The following is an 8,709-nucleotide window of genomic DNA, read 5'->3' on the forward strand; positions in this document are numbered from 1 at the left end:
CACATAATATATATTATACATTTGTCTCTATTGTAAAAATGGAAGGATAAGGGCTTCCCTGGAGCTCCAGAGGTTAAGACTCTGCTTCTACTGCAAGGGCCACAGATCCAGTCCCTGGTCGGGGAGCTAAGATCCCACATGCTACATGGCCAGAAAAAGGAAGGATAAACCATAGACTAATGGAAATTGATACCCACTAGGAGAAGGGACGGGGGAGCCTGGTGGGCTGCCGTCTATGGGGTCGCACAGGGTCGGACACGACTGAAGCAACTTAGCAGCAGCAGCAGCAGGGGAAGGGAAGGGATATGGAGGGAAGCTGGACTTCTCAAGCATACTGTTACTGTGGAACCATGTATCTTAAATGGTAGCAAAGTAATTGCAATGGGACTGTAGGAACTCAGTAATCCTTCATTTTCTTTTGTTCTTTATACTGCCAAATATCTTGGGTAAGGGATGTGTATCTTATTCCTGTTTCTTTTCTTCTCAGTCCTTCCAAACCTGATTTCCATCATATTTAAATCTGTGCTCTAGACTAACTAGATCAAATCCAGTGGCCTATTCTTTCCTTTGCCACATTTAATCCTGTTATATCATCCTCTTCTCCAAAGCTCTTTTTGGCTTATGTAACCACGAACTTTCTTAAACTCCAGGCAAGAAAAGGTAAGCCTGGCCCTCTTGTTCTTTTGCATCATTCTCATTCACGTAACGTAGTACACACATGGGCTCTGCTGGTGGCCACTGAAGATACAAAGATGAGCAGGGCAGTTCTGCTGTCTGATCATTACCAGCGGGGTGTGAAAGTGTTAGTTGCTTAGTTGTGTCTGATTCTTTGTGTCCCCATGGATCATAACCCACAGGGCTTCTCCGACCATGGAATTCTCCAGGCAAGAACACTGGAGTGGGTTGCCATTTCCTTCTCCAGGGCATCTTCCCAATCCAGGGATCAAACCTGGGTCTTCCACATTGCCAGCAGTCTCTACCGTCTGAGCCACCAGAGCAGTAGACTGATACATAAGAGATTATTATGAAACAAACTATTTTGAGAGCATAAGGAAGGGTATCCAACCTGGCCTGAAAGTCCAAGAAAACTTCCTGGGAAAATGACAGTTGAATGATCTTGAAGGTTAGAAGCTTCTCAGACAAAGATGAAGGGAAACTCATTCCAGATCTGTGGAATGCTTCTGAGCAGAAGTAAGAGACCAATAAGTAGCATAGTATATAATGTGCTAAAGCTAAGCTGTTCAGTGCTGGAGGCAGGATGAGATCAGAACCAGTCAGGGAGTGCCCAAAGATTAGTTCTCAGCCCTTCTCACATTGTGGCACAGAGAACCATTTCAAACAGCACACAGATAGAATGCTTCAGGCTTTAGACTATTGGCTTAAGAACTCTAGCTATCCCAGGCTCTGCCTAGCAGTCCAAAATGCTGAGGGAATTAACATCATTGTCAAGACACACTGGCTGGGAAGCTGCTATCCCTGATGGGAAGCCACAGGGGATTTAAGCAAGGAGATGACAGATTTGGTGTTTTAGAACCATAGTTGCACTGTAGAGGGTAGATTTGGGGGAGATGAAGACTGTTAAGCTATGCATCTGGCAACAATTCAGGTGAGAGTGTGTGTGTGTGTGTTCAGTTGCTCAGTTGTGTCCGACTTGGCCACCCCATGGTCTGTAGCCCACCAGGTTCCTCTGTCCATAGGATTTCCCAGGCAAGAATACTGGAGTGGGTTGTTCTCCAGGGGATCTTCCCGACCCAGGGATCGAACCAGCATCTCCTGTGTCTCCTGCATTGGCAGGTGGACTCTGCCACTTTACCACTGTGAAGCCTCCAGTGGGGAGATATTTAAAAGGCAAGTTAGGACTTGGTATTAGATTGGGTACAATGAATGAAGGGAAGAGTGGAATCAAAGATGAGAGTAGGCAGCAGGAAGAACTTGGGGAAGCAGGATAAAAATGATAAGCACAATTTTGGATATGTTGACTTTGTAGCGTGTTGGAAGGTGTGCAGGTTGAGTCATCTAGTGGATGTCTGATTACATATGCCAAAAGCTTGGGGGAAGGACTTCTCTGGCGATCCAGTGGTTAACACTTTACTTCCACTGCAGGGTATACAGGTTTCATCCCTGCTTGTGGAACTAAGAGCCTACATGCAGAACTTACATTGGCCAAACTAAAATCTTGGGGGAAGATTAGACATGGTATTTCACATCATGACTGGATACCAGGCTTCTGAGTCACAAGGGGATGAACTGACCACCTTAATTTCAAGCAGAGTTCTGCTATATGTGGTCATAAACTGAGGTCCCAGAAATGCTTGGAACCTGGCATAGCTGGATCCTGGCTCCACACACCAGAGGCCAACACTGGAGCATCCCCAGGTGTTGGGAAGCTTTGTCTCAGTCTCTGTGTGCTTTCTGCCTTCAGTTTATATATCAAATGAATGGATTCTTCTGAGATCTCACTTCCTCGATTGAAGATTGAACCTGGGCTGCGACAGTGAAAGCCTGTAATCCTAACCATTAGGCCACCAGGGAACTCCTCCTATGAGGCAATTCTGGCTGTTTTCTGATATCATGTTGATGAATTCACACTGTCATAGAGCAAATTAGTGCCTTTGCTGAATTCCCTACTGTCTTTATTCAAACCACTGTTTTCTCAGACATTCTCAGAATCTCTGAGCTTTTATTCATTCAGTGATTCCCCGAGTACCTCCTCTAGTTATTAAGTTTGACTTCCTTAAATTCTCCTTTATCTTTCCACCCTCTGGTTCTTTCAGACTCTGCTGCTGCTGCTAAGTCGCTTCAGTCGTGTCCGACTCTGTGTGACCCCATAGACGGCAGCCCACCAGCCTCCCCCGTCCCTGGGATTCTCTAGGCAAGAATACTGGAGTGGGTTGCCATTTCCTTCTCCAATGCATGAAAGTGAAAAGTGAAAGTGAAGTCGCTCAGTCGTGTCTGACTCTTAGCGACCCCATGGACTGCAGCCTACCAGGCTCCTCCATCCATGGGATTTTCCAGGCAAGAGTACTGGAGTGGGGTGCTGTTGCCTTCTCCATTTCAGACTCCGCTGCTGCTGCTGCTAAGTCACTTCAGTCGTGTCGTATTCTGTGTGACCCCATAGACGGCAGCCCACCAGGCTCCCCCGTCCCTGAGATTCTCCAGGCAAGAACACTGGAGTGGGTTGCCATTTCTTCTCAGCAATTCTTTAAACAGAGTACGCCTTGCTACTTCAGTTCACACATCTGTTTGTTTTTTAGTTTTCATGCACCCTCTGACATTTTGTAATCGCCCTCCCCCATGTATGAAATTTTAATATCACTGATATGCTGTTGTATCTGTATATGTACTATGGCCCTTTGGAAGGTCATAAACATAACATCTAAGGTTCTCATCTCTGTACCAATTTTTGACTTCTTGGGAGGGGGGCAATACTACTCCCATTGACAATGCAGGCTCTAGACCATGGGTCCTTAATGTTTGTAGGCCATGGGACAGTCCTTTGAGAATATGACAAAACTATGGACCCTACCCAAGAAAAAAATGCATGCATGCATATTTACCCAATATCCTGAAGCAAAAATTCCAGAAGTTTCATGGATCCCAATCTAAGTATCCCCACTAAACTGAATCCCTTAAGAATCCTTAACGACTTTCATTCTATTAATCTGTATCTCCTGAGAGTGTTGAAAGCTGCCTAATATACATAATAATTGTAAAAATGGTGATGGTGGTTTGGTTGTTAAGTCACGAACTCTTGTGTTCCCATGGACCATAGCCTGCCATGGGATTTCCATGGGATTCCCCAAGCAGGAATACTGAAGTGGGTTACCATTTCCTTCTCTAGGGGATCTTCCTGATCCAGGGATTGAACCCTAGTCTCCAGCATTGCAGGTGGATTCTTTACTGACTGAGCCACTAGGGAAGTTCCAACTATAAGAATAATAATAGCTAACATTTACTGAACTCTTACTATATGCCAGGTACTGAACTGTTTTATATGCATTATCTCAATCCTTAAAACAATGCCTTAGGTAGATTTTACTTTTATGATTTTAGATTTTGCTTTTGCACCAGTTTTAAGATGGGGAAGCTGACATTAAGTTCCTTGACCAAGGTCACATGCTAAGAAGCGGTAGGTGTAGTAATTGAAATAAGATCTGTCTGTATGCAGGTCAGGAAGCAACAGTTAGAACTGGACATGGAACAACAGACTGGTTCCAAATAGGAAAAGGAGGATGTCAAGGCTGTATATTGTCACCCTGCTTATTTAACTTACATGCAGAGTACATCATGAGAAACGCTGGGCTGGAAGAAGCACAAGCTGGAATTAAGATTGCTGGGAGAAATATCAATAACCTCAATACCCAGATGATACCACCCTTATGGCAGAAAGTGAAGAAGAACTAAAGAGCCACCTGAAAGTGAAAGAGGAGATTGAAAAAGTGGGCTTAAAGCTCAACATTCAGAAAACTAAGGTCATGGCATCCAGTCCCATCACTTCATGGCTAATAGATGGGAAAACAGTGGAAACAATGGCTGACTTTATTTTTTTGGGCTGCAAAATCACTGCAGATGGTGACTGCAGCCATGAAATTAAAAGACGCTTACTCCTTGGAAGGAAAGTTATGACCAACCTACACAGCATATTAAAAAGCAGAGACATTACTTTGTCAACAAAGTTCTGACTAGTCAAGGCTGTGGTTTTTCCAGTGGTCAAGTAATGGATGTGAGAGTTGGACCATAAAGAAAGCTGAGCACAGAATAATTGATGCTTTTGAACTGTGGTGTTGGAGAAAACTTGAGAGTCCCTTGGACTGCAAGGAGATCCAACCAGTCCATCCTAAAGGAGATCAGTCCTGGGTGTTCATTGGAAGGACTGATGTTGAAGCTGAAACTCCAATTCTTTGGCCACCTGATGTGAAGAGCTGACTCATTGGAAAAGACCCTGATGCTGGGAAAGATTGAGGGCAGGAGGAGAAGGGGACGACAGAGGATGAGATGGTTGGGTGGCATCACCGACTCAATGGACATGGGTTTGGGTGGAATCTGGGAGTTGGTGATGGACAGGGAGGCCTGGCATGCTGTGGTTCATGGGGTCACAAAGAATCGGACACGACTGAGCGACTGAACTGAACTGAACTCAACTCCGTAGCCAACTGCTTAGTCACGTTATACAATTGTTTTTACTGAATAAATACATGTTGAATGAATGAATGTTTTGCCTTGTGACTTATTGGCTTTCTATATAAGCTATCCCCTCTCTAATTGGATTAAAAGCTCCTCGAGGGTAGGAATTTTGATGCTTCACTTGTTAGCATCTCTCATTGGAACTTTATGGTATCTTCTTTGCGACCCCATAGACTGTAGCCTACCGGGCTCCTCCATCCATGGGATTTTCCAGGCAAGAATACTGGAGTGGGTTGCCATTTCCTCCTCCAGGAGATCTTCCCAACCCAGGGATCAAACCCCAGTCTCCCACATTGTAGGCAGACGCTTTACCGTCTGAGCCACAAGGGAAGCCACTTATGGTATCTTAGAGAGGCTGTTATTGACCCTCTTATATCCCTCTTTATGCTCCCCATCCTGACAATCTCATGTGCATGAAGTGGAGTAGACAAAAAGTAGTGATAGGATATAAGTGGGTGCCTGATGTTGAGGAGTAGTCAATATTCAAAAATATATTTTTGGCATGTTACATGCTTGGCATGCAGGATCTTTAGTTCCCAACCAAGGATAAATTCATGGCCCCTGCAGTGGCAGTGCAGAGTCTTAACCACTGGACCACCAGGGAAGTCCTGAAGAAGAGCCAATTTGATGGATAAGTGGTGAAAGAAGTTACACCAGAAAGTAGTATAAGGCCGTGATTTAAAACCTTGGAAAGCTCTGAAACCCAGAGCTATGAAGCCAGAGACCTATATACTGCATGAACCTACTTATATGAAGCTCTAGAATAGACAAGTCTAATCTATGGTGACAGAAAGGAGATCAGTGGTTGCTAAGGATGGGGAGATTAACTTCAGAATGGCACAACAGAAATTTTAGGGGCAATGTTCTTTATCTTGATCAGAAGGATTGTTAAAACACATGGAACTATACACCTAAGATGGATACATTTTTAAAGGTAAAGAACTCTGCATCTATACTGCCTTTGTTCAAATCCTAGTTTTGCCATTTCTGAGTTGTGTGATTAATCAAGTTACTACTTAAGCAATCAGTGCCTCAATGTCATCTGTAAATGGTAATCATTTCATAGGTTAATGGGGAGGTGGGGTGAGTTAATTGTTGTAAAGTGGTAAGAAAAGTGCCCAAGTCAGGTAACTGCTCTAACAACGTCAGCCATCATTACTATACACCCATTTATCACCTCCTGCTCCACAGTCTTATTTCCCACACCCATATAAGCCATTTGTGGAGAAGAGCGGTCTGAGGGGTAGGAACAAGTCTAGACTAAAAGACTTCCCTGGTAGTCCAGTAGCTTAGACTCCATACTCCCAGTGCAGGGGGCCCGAGCTTCAATCCCAGGTCAGGAACTAGATCCCACACGCTGCAACTAAAAGTTCACATGCCACAACTAAAGATTCCGCATGCTGCAAAGAAGATCTAAGATCCTGCGTGCCGCAAATAAGACTCAGCACAGCTAAATAAATAAATCAGAGATAAACATTAAAAAAGATCTTCAATATTTTTACTTAAGAAATCCTTAGCAGTAGCAGTGTTAGTTGCTCAGTTGTGTCTAACTCTTTGCAACCCCACAGACTGTAACCCACCAGACTCCTCTGTCCATGGAATTCTCCAGCAAGAATACTGGAGTGGGTTGCCATTCCCTTCTCCAGAGCATCTTCCCCACCCAGGGATCGAACTTCAGGTCTCTTGCATTGCAGGCAGATTCTTTACTGTCTGAGTTACACAGATCCATAAACAAACAAAACAAATTATTTAAGTATTTCTTAAGGATTTTTACATATGCATGTACTTTTCACTGCCATTTAGATTAAAATGTAGCACATTCCCACCATGTGACCACTATTTCCTCTCACTGTTTAATTTGCTTTTTCTTGAACTTTATGTAAATGGAATCACAGGAGTGTACTCTTTTTTTGCGGGGGGGGGCGTGGTCTGGCTTCTTTGCTTAGTATTTTGTTTGTGAGATCTTTTTATGCAGCTGTATACTATTTTATGCAGCTATATACCCATGGGGTGTCAAAGAGTAAGACATGACTGAGCGACTGAACAACAACAAATATAGTAATTCAGTCTTTTAACATAGTATTCCCTATATGGGGCTTCCCCACTGGTTCAGCGGTAAAGAATCCACCTACAATGCAGGAGACATGGGTTTGATCCCTGGTTGGGAAGATTTCCTGGAAGAGGGCATGGCAATCCACTTCAGTACTCTCACCTGGAGAATCCCATGGAGAGAGGAGCCTGGCGGGCTACAGTCCATGGGGTCACAAAGAGTTGGACATGATTGAAGCGGCTGAGCATGCACACATTCGCTATATGAATATAGCACAATTGGTTTATACAAGTTTAACCATTCTTTGGCTGACAGACATTTGAAGTTTTTGACTATTACAGATAGAGCTGCTGTGGAAAATCTTGTACTGTCTTTTATGTAGGACATATGCACTCATTTCTCTTGGGAGAGTATTTGTTGGATCAGATTTGACTTGTTTTTAAAGGATCAGCCTAACTGCTGAGAATATTGGGTTTTAAATAAGCAAGATTGGAAGTAGGGGAGCCAGTTAGGAGGCTGTTGCAGTAGTTTTAAGGTAAGAGATGATGGTGGCTTAGACTAGGGGGCAGGGGTGGAGAAGTGGTAGACACAGAATATATTTTAAAGGTAGGGCCAACAAGACTTGCTGATGTAGGGATAAGAGAAAGAAAGGAAATAAGGATACCTGTAAGGTTTTTGGCCTGAACACCTTGGTGAAAAGATGGGAAAGAATTCGTTCAGAAGTTTGTTTAAGGATCTGTTAAATTTGAGATGCTTATTAGATATTCATATGGTTGAATTGAGAGATGTTGAATTGACAGATGATGATTTTGAGTTTGAGCTTGGTGGAAAGGTCTGGACCTTTGGAGATAAAAATGTGGGAATTGATATCATAGAGATAGCATTAAGGTTAAGGATCTACTTGAGCTGATCACAAAGAGAGTAGGTGGAAGCAGAGAAGGGCCCTGGACTGAGCCCCTAGGAAACTTAATGTTAGTGGACCCAGAAAAGGGGCCCATGAAGGAGTAGCTGGTGAGGTGCATGGGTCCTTGGTTCTAGGGAGAAATGATGAAGTCTTTCCTCAGAACTTGAAAAATATATCCACCCTTTCCCTCTAAGAGTACAAGATTTCTATTTTAGAAATGGATAAGTAATGGCTAAGCAGAGAGTATGCAAAGACACCTTAAAGAAAAGACATGGCTCCCTGCCAGCAGAACTTGGCTTTAACCTAATTGAAAATATTTACATGTTTAAATGAAGAATATGTCAACCTAAAGAGAAGTCAGCAGTGAATGCTAGTAAAGGGAGAGTCCCTCAGTCCCATGTGGGCACAGCCTTTCCAAGAGCCATCCTGGAAAGAGTGCTTTAACCAGCAGAGTTAGAGTAGTCCAGGAGCATTGGCAAGGCTGCCCACAGCGTAGAGATGGGGGGTGGAGAATTGTAGCCAAGAAGAGTTTTCTGAACCCATTGGCACGACTCCTTGCTGGGGATGGCCA

The sequence above is a fragment of the Bos indicus x Bos taurus genome, chromosome 3 (genome assembly GCF_003369695.1).
Source record: "Bos indicus x Bos taurus breed Angus x Brahman F1 hybrid chromosome 3, Bos_hybrid_MaternalHap_v2.0, whole genome shotgun sequence".
Classification (NCBI taxonomy): domain Eukaryota; kingdom Metazoa; phylum Chordata; class Mammalia; order Artiodactyla; family Bovidae; genus Bos; species Bos indicus x Bos taurus.